Source organism: Saccostrea echinata, unplaced genomic scaffold (assembly GCF_033153115.1).
Source record: "Saccostrea echinata isolate AGI-Se365-2 ecotype Australia unplaced genomic scaffold, CSIRO_AGI_Sech_v1 ptg000052l, whole genome shotgun sequence".
In the NCBI taxonomy this organism is placed as follows: Eukaryota; Metazoa; Mollusca; class Bivalvia; order Ostreida; family Ostreidae; genus Saccostrea; species Saccostrea echinata.
In genome coordinates this window covers 7,120,965-7,134,858 of record NW_026889801.1, presented here as the reverse complement: position 1 = coordinate 7,134,858, position 13,894 = coordinate 7,120,965, and the positions used below count along the sequence as shown (strand labels likewise).

Here is a 13,894-nt window from a genome sequence, read left to right as displayed (position 1 = left end):
TATTGTGCAATGTTGATGACAAAGTTGTATCAGTTGTGATGTAATACACATGGAACTAAATACCTCCATCACAAAAGAGTGCGCTTTTTGTTCGGGAAATTTTATGCGTTGCTAGGGTGACCTAACTTAAGTGCTATAATTTTCTCAGAATTAAACTTAGCTAAGAATTGCACTTAGAATTTATATGAATATGACTTAAGAACTTTTTCTTGGCTAAGAATTTATTTTATACTTAAGTGTGAAACTTAGCACAAATCTTAAGTATGTTTATGAATCCCACCCCTGGACAACATACATGGAGACCCCAGTTTAACTATTACAGCAGTTAGATTTGTGATCCGACGGTGTTGGAAATTTTCTAAGAAAAAAAATTAATTGTGCTATCTTTCGTTAACTCTAATATGTGAAATAAAGCTAACTTGGAAACTAACAGAAAATCAAATACAGCACAGTGTCCGATTTAAAGAATTGTTAAGACGCAGGGTTACACCGTAAATTCACAAGCGCCATTCTACGTTTTGACGAGGTCAGTGTTGTGTCTACACCTTTTTTGAAAGATAGGTTTAACTGAAGGAAAAAAATACTTTAAAGAGATATTTTATTGAAATTTCTAAGTAGTATTCAAAAAATGTTGATTATGAAACATGCCACTGTTCAAGTTTATAATATTAGTGAACCAAAAATTAACAAGATGTGTTTGTGAAACACTGATGCCCCCGTATGGCAGCTTATGGCGAAGGTTAAAGTTTCTCAAATGCAAGTCAAAATCCAAGGCCAAAAGATAAAAAATGTTAAATTTGAAAGCCCTAGCTGCAACTGTTCAAAAGTTATGGCTAAGGTTAAAGTTTTTTAAAAGTAAGTAAACATCAAGGTCAAGGTCAAAATTGTTGGTATCCAAAGGAAGGTCTTGTCACAAGGATTACATATGTGAAGTATGAAAGCCCTAGCATCACCCATTCAAAAGTTATGGCCAAGGTTAAAGTTTTTCAAAACTAGGTCAAACTCCTAGGTCAAGGTCAAAAGGTCAAAGTGGTTGGTATCCAAAGGAAAGTATTGTCACAAGGATTACATATGTGAAGTATGAAAGCCCTAGCTCTAACCGTTCAAAAATTATGTCCAAGGTTAAAGTTTTTCAAAAGTAGGTCAAACTCCAAGGTCAAAAGGTCAAAGTTGTTGGTATCCAGAGGAAGGCCTTGTCACAAAGAATACACATGTGAAGTTTGAAACCCAAAGCACCAACTGTTCAGAAGTTATGGCCAAGGTTAAAGTCTCATAAAATTTTGCAAAAGTGGGTCAAACTCCAAGGTCAAAAGGTCAAATATGATGGTTTGCAAAGAAAGGTCTTGTCACAAGGAATACACATGTGAAATATGAAAGTCATAGCTCCAACCAATCAAAAGTTATGGGCAAGGTTAAAGTTGACAACAGACAAACAGACAAACAGATAAACAGACAAACAGATAAACAGACAAACAGACAGACAGGACAAAAACAATATACCCCCGGTATCTTTCGATCCGGGGGCATAAAAAAGTTCGCGTTTTTCTGGGACAACCCTCGTACTCTGTGTTTTCTCTATTGATTTATTGTTGAATATTTACTTCCACAGAATATTATTTCCTTTAATTCTTATACACCATTGCCGTTAATCAGTCCATAAACAACACTAAGCAAACCACCTGCATAGATTTCTTAAGCAACGACTGTTCTATCAATTATGCATACAATGACAAACACATCTATTATACAATATTTAACATATATTTAGTTTACTTTGAATGTTTTTTATAAAGATATAATTTAAAACAAAAAATGTCTTTCTTTGATTGTTAGTACGGGAATTAACGTCGCAGCTATTGCAGAGAAAAATCACATTACCCGCTTACGTTGGTTATGTATTTTTTTTCTGCAACAGCTGCGGCATCAATTCCCATGCTAACAACCAAAGAAAGCATTTTATTGCTTAAAAGAAATGTCTCTGGTTTCATTTTATTAAATATTGAATATATCTGAATGATTAAGTTGGCGTCTTCTTTCATTAAATATAACCTTAGGAAAAGGATTATAATCAAAAATATCAAAATCGGGCCTTAGGGCTTCAACAAGCATCTTAAGAGTTTTCAAAGGTACTGTTCTGTAGATTTCTTCAAAATATTTTGCTTTTTGTCTTATAAGTTCTTTAGGGTTAGAGTTTGCGTGAGCTAATTTCAAAACTTTGATGAATTGAATAGGCGTTATGTTTTCAGACTCCATTTCATTAAATGGATACATTTGTTTGTTGCTGATGAGTCCTTTGATTTGCATATGTTTCCATGATCTGAGGTAGGCTTCATGCAGTGAAATGCATTTCAGGATCAACTTTCTTCGATCTTCTAAAGAGGTAGCGACATCAAGAAAAATATCATCAACAACATTCTGTTTCAAATATCTTCCCTTGAATTTAGAAATATTCCAAGTTTTCATTAAAAATCGAAAATCACTCTCGAATGTTTCCATCTTTCCAATAAAATCGTAGGGAATTTGACAGGGTTTACATTTATCAAACATTGCCATGAAATGTGGATCTCTTTTCTATGGTGTCCGGATAGGGCCATTTGCAAAAGCTCAACAGCGCGTTCAGAAAAACACGCCGTCGCGCTAACACACAACACGCTGTCACGCTAACACAATTTCGCACAACACGCCGTCGCGCTAACACACAACGCGCTGTCACGCTAACACAAGTTCGCACAACACGATGTCACGCTAACACACAACGCGCTGTCACGCTAACACAAGTTCGCACAACACGATGTCACGCTAACACACAACGCGCTGTCACGCTAACACAAGTTCGCACAACACGCCGTCGCGCTGTCACACAACTCGCTAACACAACTTTGCACTCACAGTCTACAGGGAAGTCGTGTACGGAAATGCGGACTGCGCATGCTGATTGAACTAATACACGTGTAATGGAGGGATATTCGTCTTTGACCATGTCAGAAAACCCAGAGGACATAACTCGTAAATATTACACTGTATTTAAATGCTATTTAATGGTTTTACAGAAGGTTGTTTTTTTTTTAAATCAAATGAAAATTTAGAAATGATAAAGCTTAGAGACCGAATTTAATCATTACATTTACAAATTCATACGTGTAGTAAGTTAATATCTCTTGTCCAATTGTATGAACTTTTATTAATGATTTTTTAATTAAAATATATTTTACTGATGGCTTAATAGGAATTGAAAACAACCTATATATTATAAACTTTCTCCAGGGAGTGGAAATCTAACATATTATGAATATAGCGATATTACTATTATAGTAATTACAGAGTCGATCTGGTAGTCAGGTGCTTGGGTCTTTGCTCATGAATATGTACAATAACTACATGAACTATGTACATTATGTAATAAATAAAAAGATATAAAGGTAGCGTACACATGAACAAAGACCCAAGCACCTGTGATTGTGTAATTTTGTGTAGAAGGGGAATTAAATGATAAATTAATTACCTTAGTTTAACTTTTACCATGCAGTAGTCAGTAGTTGCATTTATAATAATTTGTTCTTTTTCTTATTGATATTAAAGGAGAAGACCTCATTCGAGAATACTTTTATGGTGGATACACAAATCTGGAGATATGTGGTATCCTGCTCTTGCAACACAAAATAGTAATAAGGTACATGTAATATTTGAAAATTGAAATTGGTCTGCCAAGTAGTCAAAATCTAGGTAATGTGATTACTCAAGTGTACATTGTTACTTTACAGCCTGTCATATATTATACCTATTTATTTTGAATAGGAAACCTCTAGAACACTCTTATATTCTATTATGGGTATTTCTTTTTAAGAAGAGTTCACATAGATCTGCCCAGAACAGGGTGGATTCTAGTCAGCACCAGTTCGGAACTAGAAGAACTAGGAAAAAATTGAAATAAATCAACTTTTTAACAAAAAAGAAGGAAATTCTTTACCTGAGAAATCATTAATTGCATTACAATTTCCTGTTGCAAGTGACCGCACTTTAAGTAACTTTGTTTGGTGATCACTAACTAATCCAAACCATAAAAATGATCAATTGATTGTTGAAAAACAAAAATTTAAAGAAATTATCCCTAGATAAAATCACACAATGAAGTGCAAATGCATGTCTATTACATATAGCTGAAGTCATATGTCATTTAAACAAACTTCCTAGCTTTGATTTAGTAAATAATGTGAAGCTTGACACAAAATTTTTAACTGTATTGAGAGAAATCAATTACTTTACTAATATGTTGTAATTTGCCCCCCCCCCCCCCCCTTCCTAAAAAAAGAGAGAGAGGGAGAAAAGAAACATGAAAAACCCAAAACCCACAAGTCATATTAACTGACAGAATTACTGAATTTTAAGAAAATGTTAAATAATAGAATATTTCTGAAATTTTGTTTTATTGATCAGCAAAATTTATATCCAAGGCAAACAAAATATCAATTTTTTATTGATTGAATTTTTACATCCAGTGTGAGACATCTGAAAAGGATAATGGCAATGATGGGACTTAAAAGACGGATGCTGCAAAACACTGTTGAGGCATCTTGTGTTATCATGGTAGGATTAAAATTATTAAAATAATTGGAAGTAGAGAATTAATCATTAATGGTTCCAAATATCCTCTTTACAAAAGTGAAAAATAAATTTGTCTGTAATCACTTTAAATTACTGACAAGAAATTGAATTGAACTTATTGAGTTGGCTCTTATATATACAGTTGTTAATTAATAGAAATTAATGCTTATTTTGTATTGAATAAAGTTGGAGCAAGGTCAGAGTTTATGGTCATGTTCTCAATTAATTCACACAAAAGTGCATATTATTTGAAATCAAATTAGTTGCTCTGTATTTTACCATATTATAAAGTTTCCAATATTTCAATACCTAATTTTTGAAGGAATAAATCTGATGATTTTTTAAATGAAAAATTCAATTTTCAGAGTAAATATAATGTACATGTAGTAAAGAGTGTAATTTAAAGTAATCCTATGGTAGTAATTGTAAAATGTAAATGTAATTGTGATATGCATGCATATATAGTTATATCCACACAAGTTACATTACTACTTCTCTCTAAGTATAATTATGATGAAATGAAAAAGAAGTATTCAAAAATAGAATTCTTTTAGGAAGAACTGGAGGGAAGTGGTTCTTCTCTTGGATGTCGTGGATTACAGCGTCGTCTTTTATCACATCATGAACTTGTGGTTTCAAGGTTAGTTTTTGTACAGCATGCTAAATAATAAGGGTGGAGGGCAAAGAAGAAAATGATGAAACATTGTAAGTTAAGTTATGCAACTTTTAAGCAATCATGAATACAATGATTAATTTACTTAGTGTGAACTCAGATTTTTTTTTTTTTTTTGTTTAATTGTGCCCATCATTATTTTGAATAAAGAGAACAAGTTTTAGCCATTCAAAAGGAATTGGACCCTATTGGTGTTTTGGAAAGAAAACAGAGGCGTCTAAAGAGAAGAGTATATCATAACAAAGGACCTAATTATCTTTTACATGTGGATGGGTATGATAAGCTTAAGAGGTTTGGATTTGCTATTCATGGATGTGTTTGTGGGTATGTGTTATAAATTTCTGTGTTATGTATCACATGTTTTAATATTACCAGTATTAAAATATATGTAACAAAAGAAATAGTTTCATGCCAAGAATGCTTTCGCCACAACTGAAACACTTGCTGTCAGTGCATTAATACAATTCCTTGGTTGATATGTAAAAGTGCTCATTGTCAAGACCAAAGAGCACGTTTGCAATCATATATTTGGTAATGTATGTTTCATAAAGAAAAATTTACACTGTTCTGTTCTATTTTAAAAATATTTCCTCACATGTCTTTTTCAAAGATTTTCAAGGCGTGTGTTTGGCTAAAAGTAGGCAGATCAAACAATGATCCCAGGGTGATCGCTTCATATTTTTTGGATTTTTTAAAAGAAATTAAAGGTAAGGTCTTCCATATTTTTATGACAAGTTTGAAATACTTGAAACATTTTCTAAAGAAAAAACATTAATGTAGATGTTAATTGTGTTTGAAAAATCTGTTATCTTTCAATTAAGTAAAAACTTAATCCATAAGAAATAATGGATCAGCTTTAATTGAATTTAGTGCATTAAGCAAAGTAACTATAGGTGAACATAAGATATGATTTTTTTATGATCTCATGGAGTATGTAGACTTTATAATGTTGGGTCCATGAAAGAATCATTATGATGAAGTTTCAATGAATCTTCTTCACTTCCTCAAAGCATCTATGAGATTTTTATCATAGAAAACAATGTGTATAACAGTAAATAAACTTTATACAGCAAGTTTAATTGATTATAATATATGATTTAAAATATATGCCTTAACTGCAACAATTTTAATCATATCTTAATAATTGCTGTAAAATTAAAGGTTATAAACATGGATAATATGAATTTTTGCATATATAGAATTGATTTAGACCCATGCACTAGCTCTTATCATGTGAATTGTGCATATATTTATTCTCGTGCTAATTAAAAGTGGGATTCTAAAATAATAAACATATTACCAGTTACCGGTATATCAGTGCTTTTATGGTCAATTTAATGACTGCATGGTTTTAACCACCCTCCTCTCTATCAATATGTATTGAATTAAAGGAGTTCCTAGGTGTATCAGATCAGATGAAGGAACAGAAAACTGTATCATAGCTGATATTCAACGGGCCTTTCGGTGGTACCATGATGATGATATGGCTGGGGAGAGAAGTTTTCTAACAGGATCATCACCTTCAAATCAAGTATTATAAACATTAATATGTCTATATTAATTTTACATAATTTGTAATTAAACAGTATGTAATATGAATTAAAAATGAAACAACTAATCCCAATAAATGTTCTCGTTTGCTCCGCTTCAGAGAATAGAACGATGGTGGTTGTCAAACAAACAAGGTGGTGGACAATTCTGGATGGAGTTTTTTAGCAATTTAGAGCACATAGGAAAGTTTTCCACCACAAACCATGTTCAACTGTAAGTTCTTTCACCAAAAAAAAAAAAAAAAATGGATACAGTACACTTTCATACTAGGATCTATAGATCTCATTAATTGCATGTTCAAATTTTAAATGCTAGACACAAAATTTCAATTTTGGATTAATCCAGACTGATTATGTGGACTTCCATTTAATTCTTTGTGATGAAGAGGTATAGTGATGGAGGCCATGTAAATTTCATATCTCTATATATATGCATGCTTGCATTGCTTTTGTCCAAAAGATTGCAATTAAGGAATTAAGAATTTAAATTGATCTGGGTTTACAGATTTCCTCAAAGATGGGTTATTGTCAACAGTGTGGCTTACATGTAACACTGTTTGCTTTTCATATAGACCCTTCCTTTTACAGAAGTCGTATATTAGGTACAGCAAAATCAAAAGTATGCACATTTTTCTTCCTATGATATTAAAATTGAGTCAATATGCTCATTGAAGTATTAAATACTGGTAAAAAACCTTCTTTGGAAACCTAAAATCGCCAATAAAAAACCAAAGATGAAGGATTTTTATATAAATGAATAAGTACAGAAATAATTTTTTTACTTGTAAGATTTAATTAAAATTTGTCATAAAAGATGTAAGACTAATTGTTATGCTTAAATTAAAATGACACCTCTACAGGACTAAATCAGTTCTATATGATTATCAAGAAATTCAAAATATATACGAGTTCATTATAACTCTAAATTTTACAGGAATTATGAAGAATTTTCCCAGGGAAACTACAAAGTTTCCTGATTTCATGATATGCATGTGCATTTGTATTAAACAAGTTAAATTTTTTTTTTTTTTTTGTGTCTTATAGCCTTTTCATGTTTAAATATAGGTCTTATCTTGAGTACTCTACAAGGCCTAGGGTCTGATCAGTTAATGAATCATTTTTAGCTCACCTGAGCTGAAAGCTCAATTGAGCTTTTCTGATCACCTTCTGTCCAGCATCCATCTGTATCTGTCCGTACGTTTGTTTGTAAACTTTTCACATTTTTTACTTCTTCTCCAGAACCACAGGCCAATTTTTAGAAAACTTGGCAGAAAGCATCCTTAGAGTTTGTTAAAATGAAGAGCCACACCCTCTTTCAAGTAATTGAAAATTTGTAGGCCTTTTAAAAAATCTTATCCAAACGCATTTGGCCAGAAAAGCTTTAACTTGTTGTAATCACGTAATGACAATGGCATCAGGACTTTCAATATTGAACCTATTACTGTGTGGATGCATCCTTAGGTAGTGTAGATTCAAGCTTGTTCAAATCGTTCTCCAGGGTAATGTTGGGCCACAATGGAGGGGATGGGGGTTGAATTTTCACATAGGAATAAATAGAGAAAAATCTACTTTTAAGGTGGTTTGGGACACCTGTTGATATTAATGTGGATAATAGTACATAGTAATCAAAATACTCTCACCGTTCTAAAATTCTGCAATATTTTATGAAAAAAAAATTTTTTGAAAGGTAAAAATTACACATAATTAGGCCCAGCGGGATTCGAACTCATGACTTACAGATTGGCAGTTAACGCTCTAACCCATTGCGCTACGTTGTTGTTAGATAACAATTTTAGGAAAGACAATTTGTATACAATTATACTCGATTTTATTGTTTATAGAATATAAGAAGTACAGTACATCACAATATGGAGGTGTCCATACCATCTTTAAAAAATATGAAAAAATATGAAATGACAAAATAGGCTCAATGTTTATGTGGAGAAAAATTTGAAGATCTTTTTAAACATGATCTTGTAGATGACTAAATTGGCAAGATATTTTGTAATCGATACCATAAAGCTGAATTGATCAGAGTTAAAATATGGCTATACATGGTGGCTCAGATGAGCAATGTGGCCACTCAGGGCCTCTGGTTATAATTGTTTGACTGTGTGGTTTGAGCTGTGATCTTATAGTACATTACTGTTACGCCTCAATTTAGAGATCTTCCCGGTTGGGTGGAAGGTCTGGCATGTCTGAAAGTACCATGTATAGGTCATGATGTTTGACTTTGGGAGTAATTCATATATAATAGGCAATCTATTCCTGAGTTATTATATCTTTCATAATTGTGACTCAATCACCAATTATTAGCTTATAGATACATACCCCGGTACATGCATTGCATCATATGCAACATTCAATTTCGAGTGTTTTGCATGCAAGAGTCTGCATGTATATAATTATACATCTAAATTGAGGGGGTAGGGGTCTCTTTTATTTTGAGCATCCCAAACAGAGAAACAATTGCATAAATTAGTTTTCTGCTGAAAAAGAACACTGCATCTTAATTACAGGGAATGTCTGCGATTCCGTTTCACAAAACTTGTTCAAGATAATCTAAATAAATGTGCTCAAGAGTGGAATCAACACAGAATTCGACACACAAAGTCTGCAGGACTGCCTGGTGGAAAACCAGATTTGATGTATTATCTTCCAGAGTTATATGGTAATTAAGGAAATATATGTCTTATTTCTCCTAATTTTAATTTGCATACATCAAGATCAAAGCAAATTGTATATAGCTATATAAGGTTAGTTCGGTCAAAGTACCGGGTAGGTAAATTGTATATAGCAATATAATGTTAGCTTGGTCAAAGTTGATAATTACAGTTAGTAAGTCTGGTGTTTTTATTTGTTCTAATATCGATAATTGCATGTACCAGTACTTCACAAATGGAGTATTTTGAGAAAATTAACTAAGCTAGGTCCAATATGTCAAAGAATTACAAATTAAGGTATAAAATTTAAAAATTCCACTTCTCTTGGAGTATGCCTTTAATTTTCTCTATTGGTCCAATGTAACCTAGTGCATTAGGGAATAAAGATTAAATGCTTTGAGTTTCAAGGTCAAATAAATAGATTATTGATAATCTTTGTAAATAATTTTTCTCCTCTTAATCCAAGGTCCATTTTTCAGGAATTACTCTAAAATGTTCTTCCACTGGTAAAACACTTGACCCCATTTCATTACAAGGCACACACCTTTCATTTAACATTTATGTCTAGCATAAAGTATTATTAGGTATCATAATTGTATCAGATCTGGTTCATGGATTTGTCAAGGTGGGGATCCCAAAGTGTGCCAGACATTATAACTTAGTATGATATCATTATATATGACTAAAATAATGCTTGAAACATTTTACGACCAACTAAATATAAGCATACACCCTACCACTTATCCATCACCTTCATGTCATTTGTTAACCTTTTGATAAATTGGGTCCCAGACCAAAACTGGCCAAATCTATAGACCATATAGTAGAGTGGATAAGGAGAGAAGTCACTGTGATATGTTCTTAACCTTAATTTGTATTTATTCTGCAGATACACACAATTTTAAGATGGAGATAGACATTGCTGATGTGGATGCAGCTGAAGAATTCTGCATTCGCCAAAGTGCTTTTGGATGTTTACCAGACTTTGAAGAGGAATGTAAAAACATTATACTTGAAAATTCCCTGTTGTTGCCAACAAATTATAGTGAAGCACTTGCTTTGTATGAATGGCTCATATCTTACTTAAATGCTTGAATATGATATAATTTTTTGCTGATGAACACCATTTAATTATCCAGCACATGGCTGTATGGTAGAATAATCTGTTATCAGAATAAATTTGGAATAAAGTTTTAAAAAAGGGAAACTATAATTATTTATGGTTCATTCAGATAAATTAGTACAAAGGGAATTAAACTACCAAGATCAACTGTAGTTGGCCATGAAGTAAATTTCCTAATTTCAACCAATATAACCCTTGCATTTTAAGTCAAATGCTCTACATTTGCAGTCTCCACTGACATTGTACATACAATGTAGCCTATACATATACTTGACTGCCATGTCTCTCTATTATTCACAAGTCTTAATGACCCCAACCTGCATGGTTATACATCCAAAAGGAGTTTCATGCATTTATTATTTCAGAAACTGAAAGACAGTCATTTCAACCCCCCATGAACCTTGTATTTCAATTCATTGCTACACCAAAAGCCATCTGACCCTAAAGGCCACCTATAATTTTGTCTGATGTAATGAAAGCTATTTGATTGTCTTAATTAACGATGTTTGCTCCTCAGCAATGTTTGATAACTTATTGATCAGGACATGTTTTGTTTATATCACAGATTTGGCTTGTATCTTGGAAATAATATTGCGTTCTTTCAATTACAACATGGTAATTAGAAATGACTGGGTAAATGGTAACATGAAGAATATCTGACTTATGTTCAAAGAGAGTTTGACCTTCCAATATAATTTGACGCAATTCTTAATTTACACAAATCTCAATTCAAACAATTTTCCTTATTAATTTACATCTCAAATGAGCAAATGTGATACATGTACATAAGTTTATTATATGCCATGATACACTGGAGTCATATCATTTTGTTTGATTTTAAAACATGAACTCAAAATGCACATATTGGCAAATAACAATTAACTATGAAATTTATATGGCTGAGGATCAAAGAATCTCAGTTTTGTACAATCAGACTCTGCAGTTATTCAATTGCCATTGATTTGAGAATTGTGACTCCTCCTTATAGAAAATAGTAGACTTAATTTGTGAACTCATTATTTCTGAATTTTCTTTTTTACAAAGAAGACAAGATGTGTTTGTGAAACACTGATGCCCCCATATGGCAGCTTATGGCGAAGGTTAAAGTTTCTCAAATGCAAGTCAAAATCCAGACCAAAAGATAAAAAATGTTGGTACCCAAAGAAAGGTCTTGTCTCGAGGAATATACCTGTGAAATTTGAAAGCCCTAGCTGCAACTGTTCAAAAGTTGTGGCAAAGGTTAAAGTTTTTTAAAAGTAAGTAAAACGTCGAGGTCAAGGTCAAAGTTGTTGGTATCCAAAGGAAGGTCTTGTCACAAGGATTACATATGTGAAGTATGAAAGCCCTAGCACCAACCATTCAAAAGTTATGGCCAAGGTTAATGTTTTTCAAAAGTAGGTCAAACTCCAAGGTGAAAAGGTCAAAGTGGTTGGTATCCAAAGGAAGGCCTTGTCACAAAGAATACACATGTGAAGTTTGAAAACCCCAAACACCAACTGTTCAGATGTTTTGGCCAAGGTTAAAGTCTCATAAAATTTTGCAAAAGTGGGTCAAACTCCAAGGTCAAATATGATGGTACCCAAAGAAAGGTCTTGTCTCAAGGAATACACATATGAAATATGAAAGTCATAGCTCCAACCAGTCAAAAGTTATTGGCAAGGTTAAAGTTGACAACAGACAGACAGGACAAAACAAAAATATACCCCCGGGATCTTTTGATCCCGGGGCATAAAAAACTCGGCCAAAATTTGAAATTTTATTGTCAATCATAAGAATATTGGTACACACTACTATCTGTAGCTTTAAATTTGCACATTCAAAGTGCAAATAAACAAGCAGAAACATAGATATAAAAATTCTGATCACAGTTAAACTAAAAATGAACTGCCTATATGGGCAACATATTCTAGTCCAATAACCTAATTTATCACTTGACTGTCCATATTATTCTCTTATAATACATGTAAAAGCAAACTTCTCTCACTCTCATGGACTACTTTATATTCCCAGTTCATGATAATAAACCTTTCAGGTGCTTCGTTGGCCTGAATATGTTAACAGTAACAGTTTGGTGTTTCAGGTACATTGTATTGTCATGACAATAATACATTGGTTAAAGTCCTGCCCTATCCTAAACCAGAAGTTTGGTGTTATTAAGATTTTAATTTTGTGACCATTTTCTGAAGCAAAAAGCTTCAATATGTTATAGCTTTATACAATGAAAATTTTCCATAATTTGAACATGCATGTCCTTAATACGCTAATAATTTCTTATAATACAATGAGGTTTTTTTTTTTTTGGGGGGGGGGGGGGGGGCATGTAATGAAAGAAACTGATATCATAATATCGTTTTAAGAAAATATCAGTATTTTGTATCACATTTGTATTGAAAATAATTGACTAGTTATAAAGTAAATATAAGTAAATATAATTGTACCATAGTGAAATATTGAATAGCTTGCTAAAAGTCCAGCTAATACCAACTGAAACAAAATGAGTAAAAATTTGCCATTTTCATTTCACAATTAATTCACACAATTTCAATCAGTGAACAATTTTGTAAATATTAAAAAGTTTTTTGACTTTTTAAAATACACATCATAAAACCTAAATACAATCTGAACACATGCACACTTTAATATCTTAACTCTAACCTGTGAGCTAAACACATGGATATATATACACCACCTAACATTTCTCAATAATCAGTAAATAAACAACCCAAATCTAGTGCATTGTCCATGACTTCTTTGAACGCACTGTATGTTTCGGTGACAGGAATGCTCAGAGTGTTGGAACATGTGTTTGCATAAGGGGTAGCAAACACACTGAAATTTTCTTCTGCTTCTGGATGACGAAACTTTAATTTGAGTGGTGAAGAAAACCCCAAAGGTGGAACTGAATCCAACCCAGTGACAAAAGCCAAGATAGATTTGAATTTGTCGGGCGTATCTACAAATAAAAACTATAGGTTTTAAAATAGCAATAGTCAACTTTTGATAATTTTGTTTACTAATAGCAATTCATGCATATATATATATATATGTGCAAAGTAAGCTAAAATGCACCTTAACTATATATTATTAGTAAAAATCTTTGAAAGTACCGGTATGTGATAATTTAGATATTCATGAAAATATTATCCTTTGACATTCCACAATAAAGGTCCTATAAAAACCTGTGAATTTTATTTTTTAAGATGTCACCCTACAATGGGCACTTCATCATCTTGTGAAATTATTTGTTTCGGGTATAATTTTATAGCTCAATGGAAATGACATT

General features: G+C 32.4%; 2 pseudogenes; one reads left to right on the top strand and one right to left on the bottom strand.

Annotated features, from left to right (window-relative positions):
- The first annotated feature begins 2,583 nt into the window (after positions 1–2,583).
- Positions 2,584–10,695, top strand: LOC133204315 (uncharacterized; annotated as a pseudogene).
- Positions 10,696–12,353: 1,658 nt separating this feature from the next.
- LOC133203935 (G2/M phase-specific E3 ubiquitin-protein ligase-like) overlaps positions 12,354–13,894 on the bottom strand; it is a 40,675-nt pseudogene continuing 39,134 nt past the window's right edge.